The sequence below is a fragment of the Neovison vison genome, chromosome 3 (genome assembly GCF_020171115.1).
Source record: "Neovison vison isolate M4711 chromosome 3, ASM_NN_V1, whole genome shotgun sequence".
NCBI classification, from domain to species: domain Eukaryota; kingdom Metazoa; phylum Chordata; class Mammalia; order Carnivora; family Mustelidae; genus Neogale; species Neogale vison.
This window is the reverse complement of record NC_058093.1, coordinates 187,217,474-187,241,119: the sequence shown is the minus strand read 5'-3', so window position 1 is coordinate 187,241,119 and position 23,646 is coordinate 187,217,474. Positions and strand designations below refer to the sequence as shown.

At 45.1% G+C, this 23,646-nt stretch overlaps 1 pseudogene; it reads left to right on the top strand.

Annotated features, from left to right (window-relative positions):
• The first annotated feature begins 350 nt into the window (after positions 1-350).
• Positions 351-22,945, top strand: LOC122903604 (annotated as a pseudogene).
• Positions 22,946-23,646: the final 701 nt, after the last annotated feature.

Genomic DNA, 23,646 nt, shown 5'->3' with positions numbered 1-23,646 from the left:
GGCACCTTCTGGAAGTCTGCCCAGTTCTGTCCTCCAGTCTGTAGAGGTCCAGAGAGCATGAGGCCTAGAAGCAGGTTTTCTTTCTCTTGGGGCCAGGCACCACTTTCAGAAGGAGTTGCTGGTGATAAGCATCAGTCACCAAGTAGACACTAAAAGTGCCTTTTTCTTACTTATTTGATGTACTTCTTAGGATGCAAGTAATTTTGTACTAGAGACGAAAAGGAGAAGTGGAGTAAGAATGAGATCCCTCGATCCTGCTGGTGAAGATGACCCAACTTTTGTGATTAACCATGGTCACGTGGCTCTTCATTTGAAACCTTCCTGATAACCAAAGGTTACAGGTTGTTAGGATGGACACGGAGAGAAGCCCCACAGTCATCCTCTGTTCTTCCCTTACTTTTGAGCGGGAGGGAGAAGGTCACATGGAGTGTGGTGACCGGGAGCAGCTCCAGGAGGGTGTGCAGCCAGAAGAGTTCATGGCCATTGCAGACTATTCTGCACTGATCAGACGCAGGTAACCCTACACACTTGCTTACAGGCAGGGGCCTCGGACCTTGGGTTCATGTTTTATGGATTTGGCTAAATGGCATGCTAGATGACAGAATCAGATAAGAATTTTGAATAAGTCATACCAAAGTTAAAGAAAGAAGTATTCAGATGTTTAGAGCCAAATGAGACCTGTGAGTGATCCTTCTTTTCCCACACTAACAGATTCTGATGCCAAGCCTTAGGTGAAAGATACCTGGGTGAGGAATGGGGGAAGGAAGCACCTGTTGCAGTTTCTTTTTAGAAACCTTGATTTAGAACCTATTCTAGTTAATAAACATTAAGGCTATAAAATAAAAATACTGACTTGAAGATGGTGGCTCAGATGGATAAGCATCTGCCTTTTGATTTCAGCACAGGTCATGATCTCAGGGTTGTGAGGTCAAGTTCAGCACTGGGCTCCATGCTCAGTGCTCAGTGGGGAGTCTGATGTAGGTCCTCTCTCCCACTCCCTCTGGCCTTCCTCCCACTCCCACTCTCTCTCTCTCAAATAAATAGAGCTTTAAAAAAGATACTGACTTGAATGTAGTTTTTTCTACTCCAGTAAGTGAATCAGCTGCGACATAGCCGAGTTATAGCAAAGAGGCGATAGAGAAATTCTGTCTTAAGTTGATCAAAAATTTTTAATCTTTCCTTTAAAAATATCAGTTATGCTGTGCTTTCTTTCATGTAGATATTCCACTAAAGTCTTTCAATGTTGGTATCATTTTCAGAAATTGTGAGTTTGTGTAATTACCCATTGAGTCTTTTAAAATAGCTGATTTGGGCCCCAATGGTTGGGGGCTTATCACTGAGCCACTATTGAAATACCAACTACAGGTTTTTCTTGAATTTTGACTTCTTTATATGTTTTTATCCAGCTCAGCTTTTTGAGAGGAGAAAAAATTCTCATCCTGAGGCAGACAACTGCTGATTGGTGGTGGGGCGAGCACAGGGGCTGCTGTGGGTATGTACTTGCAAACCACCTCAGGAAGCACTTGGAGGATTGTGACCCTGAGGACACGTGGCAGGACGAGGAGTACTTTGGCAGCTATGGAACGCTGGTACGGCTGGGGATATGGAGGTGGCAGTTCCCTGCCTCAGCTTTCGAGTTAGCTTCAGCTGGGCTGCTCCTCTTCATGGCTTAGCAAAGGGTGCACAGAAGTTTTCTTTGGCTCAGCAGGGCGTGTGGCTCCTCGGCTCTGCCATCGTGGTGCGTGAGTGGCTGTAAGACCATGAGGAAATGAGCAAACCCTTACCCTAACCAATTAAAAAATGTGAAAGCGATTCTTAGCTGGCAGACCCTACAAAATCATGTGGTGGGCTGGAGTGTCCCATGGTGGTTTAGAGAAGTTATCTGAACAATGAGATGATGAACTTTTCTTAATATTTAAAATAAAGTAACGCATTTTATTTTAAAAATAAAATACAAAAATGTTACATAAACCAACAATAATAACTCTAAATAAATAAATAGCTTATTAGTTTATTTAAAGTTTTTCCCCAGTTAGGACAAAGACCCATAACTGTATGGTCTAGGTAGACCCTGTTTACATCTTAAAGCTAGACAAAAACTGATGCATGCTGAATAAACATCACAGACAGGATGTTGGGTGAAAGAAGCAAGACATGAAAGAATAACTTTTGATTCAGTTATGTAAAGTTAAAAAGCAGTGTCGGAAGATGTTTATGAAGGGAAGCGACCAGGGAGCTCATTCTCTGGGAGTCAGGATGGTGGTTCCTGTTGCCAAGGCGTCTGGTGGCAGAAGCCTTAAAAATAACGGCCGTACCAACAAAGTGGGCTTCTTCGGGAGAAGTGGAGGAACCGCAGGGCAGGACAAGCACCCCGTGGGGAACTGCAGGCCGGTCTGGAGAACCAAGGCCAGGAGGCTTTTCGGTAGGAAGGGGGAGTGGATGGGGCTGTGTGGAAGGAACGCCCTCTGGAGGGCAGCGGCGGCTTTTCATTGGCAAATTGCGGCAGTTTCTCTTTGGCTGGACTGTTGCTAGGCCAAGAGAAGATCTTCCTCCTGCGGGGGTAGTAAACCTGCTTCCTTTCAGAGTCCGCCATGGTGGACTGGTAGTGGGTAGCACTGAGCCGGCCCAGCCCTTGTGGCGTCCCTCTCCGCGCTCGGTGATATTGGCTTTCCTGGCTGCAGGGCCGGCTGGGAAGGTGTGGGGTGCCGGCAGGCATCTGCTGTCATTGCAGGAGTGTTCGCTGTGTAACCCACAAGCTGCAGGGCCCTTTCTCATGTATGTTCTTGGTAGGTGTGTCCCATTTCATGGTTCAACGTGTTACAGTGAAGGAAAACCCCTTGATGTATGTATACGATTAGAGCTTTCAGACTTATTTTTCTGAAAGATTTTATTTACTTACTGATTTGTCAGGAAGAGAGAGCGCGCACAAGCAGGGGGAGCAGTGGGCAGAGGAAGAAGCAGACTCCTGTGGAGCAGGGAGCCCGATGTGGGACTCGATCCCAGGACCCTGGGATCATGATCCGAGCTGAAGGCAGATGCCTAACTGAGGCACTTAGGCATCTGTAGAGCTTTCAGACTATCAAGAGTATCTTATTGATTTTAAAAAGGCCCTATTGGTGGTTTGCTTGATTAACAGCTTTGCCCCACGACAAGCAGTGCTCTAATGGGTTTTCTCTTATAGAAATCTTGCTTAACTTCTGCTAGAATTTCTCTTGGGTAAATTTGTAGCGTGTATGTATTTTTTCACTTTGGCGGGTTTTGCCAGTTTCCCCTCCAGAAAGATTGGCAATTGTATACCACCAGTGTACATGAATCCTCGTTTCCCAACCACACTAAAGGAAATACAGATCTCTCATCTTAAAGGTGAAACATGGTATTTCTTGATTTTGATTTCCATTTTTAAAGTCAGATTGGTCATCTTCTATATTTTGTTGGCCTTTTCTATTTCTTCTTTTTTTTTTTGGTAAACTTTCATATAATTTGCTCATGTTTCTTTTTATTTTTGTCAGCTTATATGTACACCTTAGCAACCTAGTTCTGACTTTCTGTCAAGGTGGACTATTCAGGTGGGATGGCTGAATATTGATTGTGTCTCCTCTGACCCTCAGTCTTTTGTTTCTCAGTGCTGAGTGTCTTTGTGACACTCATGGGCTCATGAAGGCCCTGTGCAGACTTCCTATCTGTGCTGACAAGGTCTGGGTAGCTTCAGTGTCTGCCTTCCAGCCAAACTATATCTACACTGGGTGTTCTGCAGCTCGAGACCTGAAAAGTTGGGCGTGGGGGCCAGTGTTGTGAGTGCAGCCCTTCTGGGCTCTGACTTCCACCCATGGTTTCATGAACCATTTGGAGGAGCCTTTCTTTTTTTTTTTTTTTTTTCTGGGGATTGGCGTGATTCCCATGGGGTGTTATGTTATCTTGGGTTTCATGTGTTTTCCTCCCTCTGGACATGGCTGGAGACCTTGAGCTCACCCTTGTGGGTTCGTCAGCTCTCTCCAGAGCTCTAGTTTCATGAGGGGCCAGTGTGCCTCCTCTGGCATCTCTCTTGGTGGATACTTGGCCAAGTGGTAACTGGTGGGGAATTTGGTGGTTCCTCCTGTCTCCAGTGGGAACAGTGGTCAGGAGGGCAGTGTCTGCTCCACTTCCTGAGTGGTCTACCTGCCTGTCTGTTCATCCGGCTCTTGGGGAGGTATAGGGTGAAGCCGTAGGTAGCATCACACTGAACTGAAAGGATTCCAGAAAATTCCATTTCATTTCTTCACTGTTGTGTTTTTATACGCCAGCATATTTAGGTCTTCGGGATTTGTGGTTTTTTTTGTTGTTGTTGTTGTTGTTGTTGCTTGTATTTTTAGGCATGTGTGGTGGGCTCAAGGGGATTATTAGCTCAGACTCTGATATTCCTTCTTAAACCAGAGCTCAGCACAGTTCATATTATAGGCAGTGATTCCTAATGTGTATTTCCTCTAGAAACTTCACTTGGAAATGTTGGCAGACCAGCCGCAGACAACTAAATACCACAATTTATCATGCAAAATAAAGAATCCCTGAACAATAAAGTGATTCTGGTTGTCAGCTGCAGAATGGGGATCATCAGCCTCTTTTGTGCCCACTATGTGCAGCCTAAAGCCATGAGTAAGAAACAGCTCTCCTTCAGTAGCTTCAAACTGAGTCTGGGGACGTGTCGTTCGCATGCAAAGGCATCATGTTGGTGAAGTGGGCAATGTGTTCTTGTGGGCTGAGCCTGTCGGCTGTCATGACCTCGGCCTGCTTAGTCAACAGCAGCACCGAGTAGAGTAGAATAGAGCAGAGAATATCGGAGTTGCGTGCGGTCGGATGTTTTTTGTAACATGCTTATCAGCTAGAGGAACACGTGTCTGTGTGCTGGGTCTGGGCCGCTTGTGTAGGTCACAAGCATTATCCCTATGTTATCCCTGTCCATGTGTTATCCATGTGTTATCCCTGCACCAAGCAAGGACCACCTGGCAGGGACAGGACAGACCTCTCTCCATGATGCATGCTGGGGTCCCTTCTCCTCTTCCCTGCAGAGCATGTGTGAGGCTCCAGAGTTGAAGCCTCTGAAATGCCCCTGACACAGGTGGGTGAAATTCTAGTTTATATGGGAAACTGCAGGACAGTGATCACTGGAATTAAGATGCTATCAGAACAAAGACGTAACACTCAGGACCTTCTAGTGACAACCTGGGCTTGAAGCCGTCTCAGCCGCTGGTACCCTTAAAGTCCGACCATTCTCAGGGTTGTGTGGGAAACTCTGGATTATGTGGCTGTGTGTATGGGAGCTGGGTCACAGTGTCTGACCCACAGGGCCTCTGCGACGGGTACCTGGTGTGCATGCAGACTCTTCTGTCCTCCGGCAGTCCCCATCTGTTTTAGGCAGAAGGTGGAGTTAAGATGGGAGGTAGCTCCCTTGTCTGGGTTCGTCTGTTGGAGAGCTGTCCCTGCTATCCAGCACACCTCTTTCCTTCTGTTGCTGTTTTCTTTGAGGCTGCCTCTGGCTTGGCTGGAGCCTTGGGCCCAGGGAGAGTGGATGCCAGCCTGCTCTGTGGGTGGGACTCTTGCTGATGGTCCTTCTGTGACATGCAGATGTATGCAGTGGAAGCCAGTGAGATGGCCCAGCACACAGGCCAGCTGGCCATGCAGAATGGCTTTGCCGACATCATCACTGTGTTCAAGCAGAAGGTGGCGGATGTGGTGCTGCCAGAGATGGTGGACGTGCTGCTGTCCAAGTGGATGGGGACCTGCCTGCTAGTAAGGGGCACCGGACCACGGGGGATGGCCGTGGATGGCCGCTGGGTCATGCAGGATGGCCGTGGATGGGTGCTGGGCCATGTGGGATGGCCATGGATTGTGCCAGGGAAGTGCAGATTCCATGGAGGGGTGTGGACTGGATCTGGAGGTGCTGTTGTGAGCAGAACATCTTGGGGAGAGCCATGGCTGTTGTGCTGAATGAAACCACCTGGTGGTTGTCAGGGTACTGTCTTCTATTTTGTGCCGGATGGCCATGAACCACGACACCCTGCCATCCATGATGTGGACGGACCTTGAAGGAATTATGCTAAGTGAAGTAAGTCAGACAGAGACATATTTTATGGTCTCATTTATACGTGGAATCTAAAACCAGCAACACAAAACTCACCCACCAGACACCTAGAAAAAGAGATCAAATTTGTGGTTAGTGGAAGGAGGTAGGGTGAAGTGAGAAAAAATTGGAGGACTGTGGTTGAAAGGTACAGACTTTCAGGTACCACACAGGTGAACAGTGAGGCCATCAAATACAGTGTGGCAACCCCAGTGACACTGCTGTGAGATGTATGAGACAGTCTTACCAGAGGACTGTCGAACCTCAAACAACATGGGTTTGAACTGTGTGGGCTCTGTTATACATGGGATTTTTTTTTATAAATATAGGACAGTGCTTTATGATTTTAACATTTTCTTTTCTCTAGCTTACTTTGTCAGAACGCAGTACACAGTACAAATAACGTAAAATGCCTGTTGACTGTTTATGCTCCTGTTAAGGCCTCAGGTCAGTGTAGCCTATTAGAAATCTAGTTTTCGGGGAGTCAAAGGTTCTGTGTGGATTTTTGACTGTGTGGGATGTCAGTGTCTTAATCCTTGCTTGTCCCAAGGTCAGCTATAGATCTAAGGATTGTTTTTTTAACTATTTTTAAGATTTTATTTATTTATTTGACAGAGATCGCAAGTAGGCAGAGAAGGAGGCAGAGAGAGAGGGGGAAGCAGGCTCCCCGCTGAGCTGAGAGCCTGATGCAGGGCTCGATCCCAGGAGATCTAAGAGTTTTTATCACAACGTGAAGTTTTTCTATCTTTTCAATGTGTCGGTAGGAGGTGATAGATAACCCTGTTGTAATCGTTTAATGATGTATGTAAACCAAATCACCGGTCTGTACACCTTCAACTTGTAATAATCTTAGAGAAAAGCCATAGGTTGGTGGAATAAAAAAAAAAAAGCACAAAAAAGCAGCTACAACATGAATCCAGTTTTGTTTTTAAAAAATCATACATACTGGTGCCCTCGGTTAAGTGTCTGACTCGGTTTGGGCTCGTGTTGTGATCTCAGGGTTCCGAGACCGAGCCCTGCACTGGCCTCCCTGCTGAGCGTGGAGTCTGCCTGAGACTCTCTCCTCCTCTTCCCCTGTTCCTTGTGCACTCAGGCTCTCTGTCTCTCCAATGCATAAATTAAAAAAGAAAATCATATGTAGCCATGACCTTGCTTTAGTTCCTGGTAAGATGGAGTAAAGCACACCCCACCCTGTCTGTCCCATGTAATGCAGCTTTCGGTCCAAGACAGGGCTCAGGGAGACGCTGTTGCAGGACTTGGAACGACATATAGGAGCAGGAAGGCTGTGAAGGAAGACCAGGGTTTGAAGTACACTGAGCTGGTTTTGAGTTCATTGTTATTCTTCGTCTGGCTCTCTCCCCCCAGACACAGCTTCAGAAATTTAGATGAAAACATCCATTCTTCTGAAAACTGCAACCTTCCATACTAACCCACTATGAAGTAGTTAACCTAAATAATGAAATAACTAGTAAAGATATTGAACTTACAGTTGAAGACCTACTGAAGAGAAATCTGTAGCCCTAAATTATTTCACTGGTGAAATGTATGAACACATTCTAGGAAAGAATAACACCAGATCTGAAGAGTGTCTTTCAGAAAATGGAAGAGGACAGACTTCCCAGCTCTCTTGGTGAGACCTGCATGACCTGAATACCAAATCCTAACCAAAAACCCAACACAGCAACTCTTGTTCATAAATGCAGAAGTCCTCAGGAGTACTAGCAAGTGTAACCCCGCAGTACACAAAAGGAATAACATTCTGGGGGCGCCTGGGTGGCTCAGTGGGTTAAGCCGCTGCCTTCAGCTCAGGTCATGATCTCAGGGTCCTGGGATCGAGTCCCACATCGGGCTCTCTGCCCAGCAGGGAGCCTGTTTCCCTCTCTCTCTCTCTCTCTGCCAGCCTCTCTGCTTACCTGTGATCTCTCTCTGTCAAATAAATAAATAAAATATTAAAAAAAGGAATAACATTCTAACAGAGAAGAGGTTATCTTTGGAATTGAAGGCTGGTTCACTATTTAAAGATGAATCTGTGGGGGATGCCTGGTAGTGGCTCAGGTGTTGGGCATCTGGCTTCAGCTCGGGTCATGATCCTAGGGTCCTGGGATGGGGCTCCCTGCCCAGTGGGAGGCCTGCTTCTCTCTCTCCCACTCACCTGCTTGTGTCCCCCCTCTCTCTGTCTCTCTATATCTGTCATATTAAAAAATAATCTGTGTAATCTACATTAACATATGAACAGTTTACAAGATAAAACATGACTCTATCAGTTAATGCACAAAGGGTTTGGCGACATTCAAAATATTTTTAAAATTTCTACAGAGATTTCTTCTTTGATCCTGTATTTGTTTTTTTTTAGAAATACTTTTTCATTTATCCACTGTTGTTTGATTATCCAGCTATCTTTCTGTTCTTGATTTCAAGTTTAACTCTGTTAAAACTGTGGTCTGAGAGCAGACATTTTATGATTTCTCTTCTTTTACATTTGTGAAGGTGTGTTTTATGGCCCAGAAGGTGTGTCTCTTGAAGAGCTCTCCGTGGGGACCCAAGAAGGAGAGAACGTGTCTCTTGGAGATGTTCCATGGGTGCCTGGGCAGGAGAGAGCATGTCACATGGAGAGCGCTCTGTGGGAGCCTGAGAAGGAGAGAATGTGTCTCTCTTGCTGAGTGCTCTGTGGGAGCCTAAGAAGGACAGAACGTGTCTCTCTTGCTGAGTGCTCTGTGGGAGCCTGAGAAGGACAGAATGTATCTTACAGAGAGTGCTCCTGGAGGCTGGGAAGGTGGTGTATTCTGCCCTTGGATGAAGCGGTTTGTAGATGTGCAGCACATCCCGGGGTAGATGGTGGTGGTGAGTTCACCGTGTCCTTTCAGAATGTCTGCCTGTTGGATCTGTTCTCTGGGACAGGGCCACCGGCTTCTTCTCTCTCCTTGCAGCTCTCTTTGTTTTCCCCTCACACATGGTGCTCTGTTGTTAGGGTGTATAAAGTCTTGTTGGAGAATTGACCCCTTCGTCATTAGGTTATGCCACTTTTTATCTCTGATAACTTCCTTCCTCTGAAGTCTGCTCTGTCTGAAATTAACAAGTTACTCCTGCTTTTTTGGATCAGTGTTAGCATCGTATGTCTGTCTCCGTCCATTTATTTTAAATTCTAAATATCAGTATATCTATTTGTTCATTTTATTATTAACTTAAAAAATATTTCAGTAATCTGTATACCCCATGTGGGGCTTGAACTCATGACCCTGAGATCTAGAGTTGCACACTCTTCTGACTGAGCCAGGCGGGTGCCCCGTCAGTGTATTTGGAGTTTCTTAGAGACAGCACCTAGTTCAGTCTTAGATTTTTTTTAATTTTTAATTTTTATAAACATATAAAACATATATGTCTTATAAACATATGAATATTTATCCCCAGGGCTACAGGTCTGTGAATTGCAAGGTTTACACACGTCACATCACTCACCAGAGCACATACACTCCCAATGTCCTCGGTCTTTGTTTTTGAACCACTCTGATAATCTCTGTCTTTTAATTGGTATATTTAAACCATGGGCATTCAAAGTGTTTGTTAATATAGTCGATTAATTTATACACCATATTGTTACTGTGTTCTATTTGTTGTTCTTTGTTCCTGTTTTTTTCTTACACTCTTTTTCTTTTTATGTTTTTTAAGCAAATAAATAAAGGGGATAATGAGCATAAATTAAGGGTGAGTAAATTTAATGCCCAGAAGCGTGTTGGTTTAGAACCTGACATGAACATGCCTTGATAATGTAAGCAAGATTCATATTTTCATAAATTGATGTTATATTCACTTTGTAGACCATTTACAGATTTTTTTTTAAAAATTCTCAGTTGTAATCTCTCTTGAAGCTCACTTTCTTTTAATTTTTAATTTTTAAAATTATTTTCAGTGTACCAGAATTCACTGTTTATGCACCATACCCAGTGCTCCATGCATGATGTTCCCTCCTTAATCCCCACCACCAGGGTCACTCAAGCCCACACCCACCTCCCCTCCAAAACCTTCAGATTGTCACTCAGAGTCCACAGTCTCTCATGGTTCGTCTCCCCCTCCAATTTTCCTCAACTCCTTTCTCTCCATCTCCCCATGTCTTCTGTGTTATTCCTTATCCTCCACAGTAAGTGAAACCATATGATAATTGACTCTCTCTGTCTGATTGATTTCACTCAGCATAATCTCTTCCAGTCCTGTCCATGTCACTACAAAAGTTGGGTATTCATCCTTTTTTATGGAGGCATAATACTCCATAGTGTATATGGACCACATCTTCCTTATCCATTCGTCCATTGAAGGTCATCTTGGTTCTTTCCACAGTGTGGTGACCATGGCCATTGCTACTATGGACATTGGGGTACAGAAGGCCCTTCTTTTTGCTACTTCTGTATCTTTGGGGTAAATACCCAGGAGTGCAATTGCAGGGTCATAGGGAAACTCTATTTTTAAATTCTTAAGGAATCTCCACACTGTTTTCCAAAGAGGCTGCACCAACTTGCTTTCCCACCAATAGTGTAAGAGGTTTCCCCTTTCTCCATATCCTCTCCAACACACAGTTTCCTGTCTTCCTAATTTTGGCCATTCTAACTGGTGCAAGGTGGTATCTCAGTGTGGTTTTGATTTGAATCTCCCTGATGGCTAATGATGATGAACATTTTTTCATGTGTCTGTTAGTCATTTGTAGGTCTTCATTGGAGAAGTGTCTGTTCATGTCTTCAGCCCCTTTTCTGACATGATTATCTGTTTTGTGTGTATTGAGTTTGAGGAGTTCTTTATAGATCCTGGATATCAACCTTTTTCTGTACTGTCATTTGCAAATATCTTCTCCCATTCCGTGGGTGGCCTCTTTGTTTTCATGACTGTTTCCTTTTTTGTGCAGAAGCTTTTGATATTGATGAAGTCCCAAAAGTTTATTTTCGCTTTTGTTTCCTTTGCCTTTGGAGACATAACTTGAAAGAACTTGCTGTGGCTGATATTGAAGAGATTACTGCCTATGTTCTCCTCTAGGATTCTGATGGATTCCTGTCTCACGTTGGGGTCTTTTATCCATTTTGAGTTTATCTTTGTGAACGGTGTGACATCATACCCCTATGATGTCGAAGCGGTCCAAAGACTCCAACTGAACACAGCAATCTTGAGAAAGAAGACTGAAGCCGGAGACATCACATTTCCTGGGTTCAAACTGTATTATAAAGCTGTCGTAATCAAAACAATATGGTACTGCCATAAAAACAGACACATAAGTCAACGGAACAGAACAGAGAGTCCGGAAATTACCCCATGCATATGTGATCAATTAATTTGCAACAAAGAACCCGAGAACAGACAATGTGGAGAGTAGAAAGTCTTCGAGATGGTGCATGCGAAAACATACCCCTATATGTCGAAGAGAATGGACATATAGCTGTCCAGTTTTCCCAGCACCATTTATTGAAAAGACTATCTTTTTTACACTGTATATTTTTTCCTGTTTTGTCGAAGATTATTTGACCATAGAGTTAAGGGTCCATATCTGGGCTCTTTACTCTGTTCCACTGGTCTATGTGTCTGTTTTTATGCCAGTCCCATGCTGTCTTGGTGTTCACAGCTTTGTAGTAAAGCTTGAAATCAGGTAACGTGATGGCCCCAGTTTTATTTTTGCTTTTCAACATTTTTTTTTAGCAATTCAGGGTCTCTTTTGATTCCATACAAATTTTAGGATTATTTGCTCCAGCTCTTTGAAAAATACTGGTGGAATTTTGATCAGAATGGCATTAAAAGTATAGATTGCTCTGGGCAGTATAGACATTTTAACAATGTTTATTCTTCCGACTCAAGATCATGGAATGGTCTTCCATCTTTTTGTGTCTTCTTTGATTTCTTTCATGAGTGTTCTGTAGTACCTTGAGTACTTTACCTCTTTGCCTCTTTGGTTAGGTTTACCTATTTGGTTAGGTTTATTCCCAGGTATCTTATGGTTCTTGGTGCTATAGTAAATGGAATTGATTCTCTAATTTCTCTTTGAAGCTCACTTCTTTTTCTGTAATCTGTTTATCTGTTGTCTATCTTCTCTTGCATTGAGGTATAATTAGGAAATAGTAAGATAGCAAAGTGTGCAGTTTGATGACTTGGTGTTTGAGTACATTACCGACAGCTTTCCCATTGCCCCACTACCCCATTGAGTTAACACATCTGTCACCTCCCCGTGATGGTGTTGTCATCTGTAGTCACCAGTGTATATAATATATACCCAGACCTCACTCATTTTATAATTGATAGCTTTTTGCCAGTGTCTCCCTATTTTCCTCACCCCTGAGCTCCTGATAACCACTTTTTTACTTTCTGTTTCTATGGGTTCAGTTAAAAAAATTATTTTTAGAATATCCCGTGTAAGTGATAGGATGCAGTGTCAGTCTGTCTCTGTGTGGCTTACTTCAGTAGCTGAAGGCACTCTAGCATCATCCGTGTTCCTGCAGACGGCAGGCTTTCCTTCATCCCAGGGCTGAGGGGTTCCCCGTCGTGTTTGTCTGTGTCTAGAGTGTGTGTCACATGGTCTCAGGTATGTATCTCCCACTTTTTCTTTGATCCGTTCATCTGTCAGTGCATCCCCATACTGTTGTCCTGTCTTGCTTATTGTGAACGCAGGAGCACAGACACCTCTCTGAGAGAGTGGTTTTGTTTCCTCTGGATATAATCCGGAAGTGGGATTGCTGGGTCTCATAGTGTTTATAGTTTTGATTTCCTGAGGGTCCTCCACACGGGTTCCCACAGTGGCTGTGCCAGTTTACGTTCCCACCAGTGGTTCGAGAGCCTGCCCTTTTCTGCATATTCTTGCCAGCATCTGCTATATGTTGTATTATTTTAAAGATTAATTTATTTATTTTAGAATAAGGGAGAGAGAGCACAGGGGGGAGGTGCAGGGGGAGAGAGAGAGATGCAGACTCCCCGCTGAGCACGGAGCCTGACATGGGACTCAGGCCCACGACCCTGACATCATGACCTGAACCGAAACTAGGAGTCAGATGCTCAACTGACTTTACCACCCAGTCCTTCCTCCTGTTGTCTTTTTGATAATTGATGTAAGGGGTATGATGTCACACCTCAGTGTGGTTTTGATTTGCATTTCCTGATGCTCAGTGACACTGAGCACCTTTTCATGTGTCCGTTGCCCCTCATATGACTTTGGAAAACAAGTCCCATTGTCCAATTAAAATAGTTTTTTTTTTTTCTCTTGGGTTGTATGAGTTCCTTGTATGTTTTGGGTTTTCACGCCTTGTTGTGTGAAACTTTATCTTTTTGTTGTTGATGATTTCCTTTGCTGTGCAGAAGCTTTTCAGTTTGATGTAGCCCCGCTTGTTTATTTTTGCTTTTGTTGTCTTTGTTTTTAGTGTCTCATCCAAAAAACAACTGGCATGGTCAGCGTCAGGGAGCTTATTCCCTGTGTTTGCTTCTAAGAATTTTTTGGTTTTAAATTTTATAATCAAGTCTCTAATCCATTTGGAGTTGATTTTTGTGTGTGTTGTAAGACAGTGCTCCTGTTCACTCTTGGGCGAGCAGCAACCTGGTTTTCGCAGCACCATCTCGAAGACTTTCTACTCTCCACATTGTCTGTTACCGGGTTCTTTGTTGCAAATTAATTGATCACATATGCATGGGGTAATTTCCGGACTCTCTGTTCTGTTCCGTTGACTTATGTGTCTGTTTTTATGGCAGTACCATGTTGTTTTGATTACGACAGCTTTATAATACAGTTTGAACCCAGGAAATGTGATGTCTCCGGCTTCAGTCTTCTTTCTCAAGATTGCTGTGTTCAGTTGGAGTCTTTGGACCGCTTTTCCTATTTCTGTGAGAAATGCCATTAGGATTTCGATAGAGATTGAATTGAATCTGTAGATTGAGGAGTGTAGAAAGGTAAAAAATTCTGATTCTTCCTGTCCATGAGCAGGGGATGTCTTTCTGTTTGTTTGTGTCTTCTTTAATTTCTTTCTTCATTGTCTTTTTTACTCCCCTTGGTTAAATTTATTTTGAGGTATTTTGAAATTATTATTATTTTAAAAGATATTATTTATTCATTTGACAGAGAGAGATCACAAGTAGGCAGAGAGGTAGGCAGAGAGAGAGAGAGGGAAGCAGGCCCCTTGCTGAGCAGAGAGCCCGATGCTCGGGACTCAGAGCCTGATCCCAGGACCCTGGGATCATGACTTGAGAGGAAGACAGAGGCTTTAACCCATTGAGCCACCCGGGCACCCCAAGGTATTTTATTATTTTTGATGGAACTGTACATGAGATTATTTTCTTAATTTCTCTTTCTCATAGTTTATTGTTAGTGTATAGAAGCACAACTGATTTTTGCATATTAATGTCATATTCTGCAGCTTTATTGAATTTGTTATTCTAATGGTTTTTCTGGTAGAATCTTTAGAATTTTCTATATATAATACGTCATCTGCAAATAGAGACAGTTTTACTTCTTCCCTTCTGCTTTGGATGCTTATTAAATTTATTTTCTTTGCCTGATTGCTGTGGCTAGGACTTTCAGGACTATGTTGAATGAAAATGGTGAGAGAGGACATGCCTGACTTTCATGTGATCTTATAGGAAAGCTTTCTGCTTTTCACTGTCGATTATGGTGCTAGCTCTAGGCTTGACATATGTGGCTTTTATTATGTTGTGGGATATTCTCCTAATTTGTAGATTTTTGGATTTTGATCATGGAATATAGTTGGAGTTTATTAAATGTTTTTTCTGCACGTATTTAAATGACTATAGTATTTTTATCCTTCATTTTGGTAATGTGGTATATCACATCTACTGTTTTGCTGTATGTTGAACTGTGTTTGCATCCCAGAAGTAAATTCCACCTGATCGAGGATTAGGATCCTTCTAATGTACTGCTGGATTCAGGCGGCTAATTTTTGTTTGAGGGTTTTTATACACTAACAGTGTACAGTAGCTTTTGCAGTAGCCCCTAGATGTGAAATACTTAGAAAGGCAAGACATATACAAGTTTTATAGGCCAAAATCTATAAGGTGCTGATGAAAGAGGTCACAAAAAACCCAAATAAATGGAGAGATACAGTGTTCATGGACTGGAAGACAAATTGGTAATGATGTTCATACACTGGTCTGTAGAAAGAACGCAGTTCCAGTCAGGGTCAGACCAGCGTTGTTTGGTGTGTGTAGATGAGCTCATTGTAAACTTTATTTGGAAAGTACAGAAACTAGAATAGTTGGTACATTTTTTATTTAAATTTTTAAATTTTTTAATAAACATATAATGTATTTTTATCCCCAGGGATACAGGTCTGTGACTCACCAGGTTTACACATTTCACAGAACTCATCATAGCACATACCCTCCCCACTGTCCATATCCCCACCACACTCTCCTGTCCCCACTGCCCCCAGCAACCCTCAGTCTGTTTTTTGAGATTGAGTCTTTTATGGTTTGTCTCCCTCCCAGTCCCATCTTCTTTAATTTTTTCTTTTCCTACTCCCTAAACCCCCTATGTTGCATCTCCACTTCCTCATATCACAGAGATCATATGATACTTGTCTTTCTCCGATTGACTTATTTTGTTAAGCATAATACACTCTAGTTCCATTCACGTCATCACAAATGGAAAGATTTCATTTCTTTTGATGGCTGCATAGTATTGCACTGTTTATACCACATCTTTTTATCCATTCATCTGTTGATGGACATATTGGTTCTTTCCATAACTTGGCTATCGTGGACATTGCTGCTATAAACATTCAGGCGCATGTGCCCCTTTGGAGCACCACGTTTGTATCTTTAGGGTAAATACCCAATAGTGCAATCATTGGTTCATAGGGTAGCTATGTTTTCAACTTTTTTGAGGAACCTCCATGCTGTTTTCCAGAGTGGCTGAACCAGCTTGCATTCCCACCAACAGTGCAGGAGGCTCCCTTTTCTCCGCATCCTTGCCAACATCTGTCATTTCCTGACTTGTTAATTTTAGCCATTCTGACTGGTGTGAGGTGGGATCTCATTGTGGTTTTGATTTGTATTTCCCTGATGCCAAGTGATGTGGAGCACTTTTTCATGTGTCTGTTGGCTGTGTGCATCTCTTCTTTGCAGAAATGTCTGTTCATGTCCTCTGCCCATTTATTGATTGTATTATTTGTTCTTTGAGTTTGCTAAGCTCTTTATGGATTTTGGATACTAGCCCTTTATTTGACATGTCGTTTGCAAATATCTTCTCCCATTCTGTCAGTTGTCTTTTGGTTTTGTTAAAATTGTATTTATTGGAGAGAGAGCGGATGAGCCCAAGCAGGGGGAGGGACAGGTTGAGAGAGTTGGAGGAGGAGGGAGAGAGGGAGAAGCAGGCAATGGGGGACTTGATCCCAGGACCCCGAGATCATGACCTGAGCCAAAGGCAGATGCTCAACCCACTGAGCCCCCCAGGGACCCCAGTGGATACAATAAAAGAAGAATAAAATTTGAATAATTACTGACTTTAAAACTGACTTTAAAACTGGTGGGTATTATAGAGGGCACAGCTTGCATGGAGCACTGGGTGTGGTGAAAAATAATGAATACTGTTTTTCTGAAAATAAATAAATTGGAAAAAAAAACTTAGTGTAAATCTGTGTGGTAAAAACAGTGTGGTACTGGTGATAGGACAGACATATAGGTCGATGGCTAAAGTAGAGACATTGATCCTTAAAAACATGGTTAACTGATCTTTTAACAGGGGAGCAAGATCATTTTAATGGAGAAAAGATAGTCTTTTCATTGGAAGATATTGGCACAGTTAGTTGGCCATCCACATGTGAAAAAGAAAAGAAAAGAGAAAAAGAAAAAGAACATTTTTAAGCCTCATATGTTTTTCCAAAAAATTCAAAATTGATTCTAGATCTAATAGCATAGACTGTAAAACTATAAAACTCTAAAAGAAATCTTGGGAGAAAATTGTCATGGGTTAGGCAAAGAGTTTTTGGTTGATTCTTAAATATGATCCATTAAAGGAAAAGAGCATAGGCCAGACTTTATCAGAATTAAAAATGTCTGCTCTGTAAAAGAAAATGAAAAAAACATGGTAATAGTGGGAGAAAGTATTTGCAAATCACATATTTTTATTTATTTATTTATTTTCCCCCAATTTATTTATTTTCAGAAAAACAGTATTCATTATTTTTTCACCACACCCAGTGCTCCATGCAAGCTGTGCCCTCTATAATACCCACCACCTGGTACCCCAACCTCCCACGCCCCCGCCACTTCAAACCCCTCAGACTGTTTTTCAGAGTCCATATTTAATATGTGTCCTGAATATACAAACAGCTCTCAAATTCCAGCAGGAAGAAAGTAAACAACCTAGGTGAAAAATGTGCAAAAGACTTGAACAGAGCGTTTTCCAGAGTATACAAATGGCTGAGAAGGGAGTGTGTGAAAAGACAGGAAGCACAGCAGTCACCAGGGGAGCACAGACTGAGGCTGTAAGCGGTGCCACCACACACCTGCCGGGATGGCTGGAGTTTCTGTGATTCTGAGTGCTGTGGACTGCCGAGGCTCTCCGGACTGATGCAGCTGCTCTGGGGCCACTGGGCAGTGTCCTCTGGAGGTACCAGTGCACTTGCTGTGTGACCCGGTGAATCCAGTTCTGGGTACTTACACGGAAACGCTGGCTGTGCGCACACAGAAACCTGTACGTGCTTACACTGCTCCAGTTAAAATTGCCAAAAAGCTGGAAACAACCCAAATGTCTGCCAGCAGGTGACTGGATGCGTGTCTGGGGTACATCCGCACCAGGGCTACTGCTGGGTGATAAAGGATGAGCGGCTGATACTTGGATGCCAGGGACAGACCCCAGAAAGCTGGGTGGCATCAGTAAGGGTAACGGAATCAGTGTGATACTGTAACAAGGAAAGACATAGAACAGGATGGAAAGCACAGGACAGAACCTATTAGTGTAGAAAAAAGTTGTTATTATGATGGAAAGAAGCCAGTCTCAAAAGTACGTACTGTGTGATTCCATTTGTGTGACATTCTCCAAAAGAGCTGCGGGGAGGCCGCTGAGTGGTTTCCAGAGGTTGGGGGTGGTGGGAGGAGGGTTTTGGGGTCATGCAGCTGTTCTGTGTCCCAATTGTGGATTCACAGATCCATACAATGTTAAAATCAGTAGACTGACTGATTTACCATAGATAGTTTAATAAAATAGAATTAAAAATTATCTGTATATGGTTTTCACCTGCGTGCATGTCTGTGTATGTGAAGAAAAGTCCTTGGGATAAAGTGCCAAGTGAGCAGTGGTTCCTTTGGTGCTGGCTTTACTCATGATTTTGTTTAGGTTTGTGCTTTTCTGACTTTTCTGAATGTTTCCATACTGAACATCCACTACTTCTGAAATGAAAACTGCCTGAAATTATTTGAGAAAAAACCCTTAGTGTCTTCCCTTCAGCTACAGAATGAAGTGCCTCTAGCCTTCCCTGCATGCTCCCCGCATGCTCCCCACATACTTGCAGCACACTACTGGCACAGTCCCCACTCGCTCCCCGCACGCTCCCCGCACACTCTTCACACTCCCTGGTTCTGACACAAATGCTGGCTTCCTGCCACTGCTGTCTCAGCCTAGGCATCGCTCCTGTCTGTCAGGGGAGCTCTGAGGGTGACGGGAACTGTTAGGCTGCTCTTAACGAATTAAGTACCATGTGAACCTCCATGGTGTGCCTGCTTTTAATGTCTCGTGTTTTTACTAGGTGATTTCAGTGAACTTACAGGATTGTGAAAATTCTGACAATACCCCAGGCCGAGTTTACACAGTCTGACAGTGAAAACTCCGTGACCCTTTGGGGCTGTTAGAAACAGGGTAGCAGCTGATGTGGGGTGGTGGGGGACAGGGTGAAGCTGTCTCCCGAATGGCGGCTGCCTGGCTGTAGACTCAGTCTCACGGGAGCTGGTGGGACTCTGGCCGAGGCCATGGCAAGGGTCAGCACCACCGCTGCTGTGGGTACAGGTCAGCCCCCCAGACAACTTGTTACAGACACAGCCTCTGCTACCATGTCCCCTCTGTGTCTCCCTCCTGTGCAGTTTGAGTTCATGATCCAGTCGATCCTGTATGCCTGGGACGCGTGGCTGAAGGAGGGCAGGGTCATCTGGCCGACCACAGCCGCACTGCACCTGGTGCCCTGCAGCTCCGACCGGGACTACCACAGCAAGGTGCTCTTCTGGGACAATGCCTACGTGTTCAACCTCAGTGCCCTCAAGTGAGTGCAGTGGGCTGTGTGCCAGCGTGTTCTGCTGCGCGGGCTGGGGAGACCCCAAGTGCGGAGCCCACCATGGCACTGAAGAGGATTCACGCCAGGCCTGAGAACTTGGCAGGTCGACCCTCAAGCCTTTATGCTGGTAGCAGGTGTGACGGGAGTTACCAAGGCTCAAATATAGTGGGAAAATGTGGTCACGGTTACAGATGAGGCCTTTATCGGTACATGGTCTGTTAACACTCAAATATGTGCTCCTACTAAGAGCTATTCAGTTTTAAAGGATCAGAAAATGTTATTTGTGAAATCATCCTTGGCAGTTTGCAGAGGAAGCAACGTCCCACAGTGCTCGCTTTCCTCGTTGTAGACAGGGATGCACTTGCACTGCTGAACTAGGTTGTAATCTAAAATGATTGGCTGATGAGGCCTTCATGTTCTCACTGTTGCTGCTCATAAGAAGATGATGATGGAAGCTGGTGTGCCTTGGTTGTCTGGGGATACCAGCATCAGCCCTGGGAAGTAGGGGGTCCCACAGCTCAGTACTGCAGGACATCTCAAGTATGCCGTGAGGGCCCAGTGAGCATGGATGTCTGCTGGGTACAGAAGAAGGGAGTCTCTGGGCCCTTTTGGCCTTTATTAAGCAACTCAGAAAAAGAGACCATAAAGCCACAGGAAGACGCCTTCCCCAGTTAACATGTTGGACCACTGCACTCTCAACCCAAACCATAAAGAGGATGGGGAGGAGAGGTCCCCGACAGAGCTGGCCCATAATTCAGTTAGGGCCAGGTGTGAGTTCTAAGCTGGGGGCCCAGTGATGAAGGCAGAGTGTTCCTGAGAAAGGAAAGGACAGAGCAGTGGCACAGGATGGGCCCACGCAGTGTGTGTGGGAGACATGGGGCATGAAGGGCACAGGCGGCAGAGTGTTCTGGGCCACGGATGAGCCCCTTGAAACTACTTTCCTTCTCTAATACTGTGCACTGAAATTTAATTTCACATGGATTTAAGAGCTTTGTGTTAAAGCATCTGCATTAACTCTCGGAATCAGTGGGGGACCATGTGTCAGGTTTTGGATGGAAAGAAAGTGAACAGAAAGAAGAAAAGCACTGATGGACTTGAGTCTGTACAAACGGACAGCCTCTGTGTGTCGGCAGCTGAACATGGTTTAAAAGGCAGCCGCGGCTTGGAGGGAGGTGCCAGCTGGCAGACTCTAGAGTCAGTTAGGAAAAGCTGAGTGTCCAGTGAAATTATAGCCTTATTCCTTGCTTATAGGAATAATCAAGTCACAAAAACTAAAGTCACCAATAAATATTTGAAAGAAATCCCAGCATTATTAGTGATTGAAATGCAAATTAAATGCCATTTTTGCCAATTGGATGGACGAAGATCACATTAAAATGGCAGTTGGTGCTCTCTGAGCTATAGGTGAGGTGGAGGAGACGCGCCCGTGTGTCCAGAGCTGTGGGTGCGGGGGACATCCACCCCCTTCCCCATTGGTGCTGCCACGGCCTGCTCCCAAACACACAGCACAAGGAACAGACGGTCCTGTAGAGCGTGGCTGGATGGCTGTACACCCATCCAATGGATTACGAGATGGTGACACCGGGGGGGACACGGACCACATATGCAGAATGGCTTCTGCTTGCATAAAAACACACAAATAGAGCTCCAGGGGAGAAAATGACTGTAGCAGAGTGCTGAGGCAAGGGCATGGGAGACTCAAGGTTTTTCTTTGGACTTTTCTATATTTTCCAAATTCTTTATATGTGCATAATTATTTGTATCAGAAAAATATTTTTAAAAACGTGACCATATCGTGGCATCATTAAAATGTTGACTTTCAATTGTTATTTTAGAAGTTAGTGCTGTGCTCAGTTTTTGAACAATTTCCCATGGTACGTTGCGACTGGGCAAACACCACGTTCCACAGTGGGGTCAGGCGCAGTGACGAGGAGGGATGGTGTGGGGGCTCAGCCCCTGTGTGTGGGGACCCCTCCTGAGAGTCGGGCCGATGCGGGTCAGAGAGAGTCACCTAGAACAGGAGTGTCTTATTTACTGTGAATATCTTACTGTCCTGTACTCGCCCTTCTTGTGCTGTAAGAGGACGTGTCCACGGGATGAGTTTGGGTCAGGCGAGGGAGCCCCACTGGACTCCCATGGTCTCTGTCCACGTGACAGGAGGAGGGCGGTAGGATGAGTCTGGGCGCTGCCTGTGAGGGAACGGTTGGTTTCCAGGAGCTTAGGCCCTGCACAGAGGGTGGAGGTGGGAGGCGCTTGCACTGTGATCTCCCCAGGCCGCCTGTGGGGACCTCCAGCCCATCTTGGTGTCCTTGTGCCACAGGCCATGGCTTGGAACTCCTTCGAATGCTGGGGAGATGCCACGAGTGCTGTGGTCGTGCGTTTGTGTGTGTGTCAGAGCCCGAGATGTCAGTCTGACGCCTCTGAGCAATATCTTTGACTTTTTCCCTAGATCTTTAGCAATTAAGGAGTTTTTTTTCGAAGCCCAAGTATAACCACATTTTGAAATCAGAAGACTGTCTCTCGGTGCCGTGCACCATATTACAGCTGGACATGAGGACTGTGCAGATCACCGACCGGGAGGTGAGACCAGATGCGCACTTCCCTCTCATGTTGTCAGCGGCGCTCGCACACCGAGACTTCTCTGCGGATATCATGAACCTTGCTTTGATTTTCCCAGAGTCTTTGCTTCTTTATGTTTGGTTTTGCATTTTATATTTTTAAGTTATTTTCTTTACTGCTGGCTTCTTCAACATCATCCGTTCTTTTCAGATTTATGTTTAATATTTTCAGCATCTTTGGATTCTAATACATCATATCCAGTTTCTTCAAAGACTGAATTAAAATTGTTTTCACTACCGTTGATGACAGAATTCTTAATTCTTACTTTTACTTCCCCCTGTTGTCACGAGGTGGTGCGTGTGGCCACAGGACCTCATTTGGTGGTGTGTGGGTAGGTGCAGGAGCAGCGAGTGATTGTGGGGGTCCTGGGCAGCCCCTATGGGGTTCCGATGGGCAGAACAACGTGGAGACTGAACTCTTGACTCTGCATGTAGTTTTGCAGAATAGAGACCGGGCCTGGAACTTCATTTATGTAAAGAATTGAGAGGAAATTTGGTTCCACTCATGTCTGGGTGGATGAGGCCCAGATTGCTTGAAACCTTTTGTCATTATCTGCAGCATTTGGATTTATGATGCCAGTTTTAGTAGTTTCAGGAGGAGGAAATTTTACGTGGTGTTGGAGGTGTTCAGCAAAACCAGCAAGTCCTGTTCACCGTTGCTGAACTAGATGGTTCTGAGGGCAGTGCAGGGTGGTGGGATTTGTGGGGCAGGGCCCGGGCTGACAGTTGCTAGTTCTTGCTCGGGGGGACCCTCGTGGCCCAGTCCTATGCTTACAAAACCTGTGTCCCCTTCTTACCATCCGCTTGATCAGACGCTGAAAGGCGAGCTGCACTTAGAGATCAGGAAAGCCTGCGTGCTGCACGGGTTCATGGCCTGGTTCAGCATGCGGTTCCAGAGTCTGGAGGAGGACAAGCCCCACCTGGTGTTGCGCATAGGCCGCTTCCACCCGCGAGTGTATTTCTCCCGCGGGGGCCCCACAAGCAGCCCCGGGAGGAGCTGACGTGGCTGGCCTGCCTTTGGGTGGTCAGCCCTCTGGCCGAGACCCAGCAGTCCTGGGCCGTGGAGCATGGTGTGCGGGCCCTGGGTGGGCAAGTCAGGGCTGGGCCCCACCCATCCCTGCGCTGGGCTCCCCTGAGCTGCCCTCTGACCCCTGCATGACTAGGAGGAACAGACTTGGTCTTGGCCTTGGAAGCTGCTTTAGCGTCCCATGGTCTCATAGAGCTCTAGAGGCTTTCCACTCCGACTGTCCAGGGGAAAGTCAATGCTTCTTGAGACAAATTTCTTAAAAAGAGATTTTATTTATTTATTTGTCAGAGAAAGCACAAGCAGGGGGAGTGACAGCCAGAGGGAGGAAGCAGGCTCCCCACTGGGCCAGGGAGCCCAATGTGGGACTCAATCCCAGGTCCATGGGACCATGACCTGAGCCGAAGGCAGAGGCTTCACATACTGAGCCCCCCAGGTGCCCCTTGAGACAACTTTTCACACAGTAACGTGATTCCACTCACTTGCTCGACACACTGGGAAGCTTCAGTGGTTGACAGCAGCCCCTGTGGGGATGCTGCCTCCCTCTGGCGTTTTTCTTGTCCTGTTCGGTAACTTATCTGGGCCAGGGAGGGTTGTGGCAACACCTGGTTAGATGCCAGCTATGGCAGTGAGCCCAGGAGGATCCCAGATGCCCTTCTGGAATGTGGGGGCAGAGGC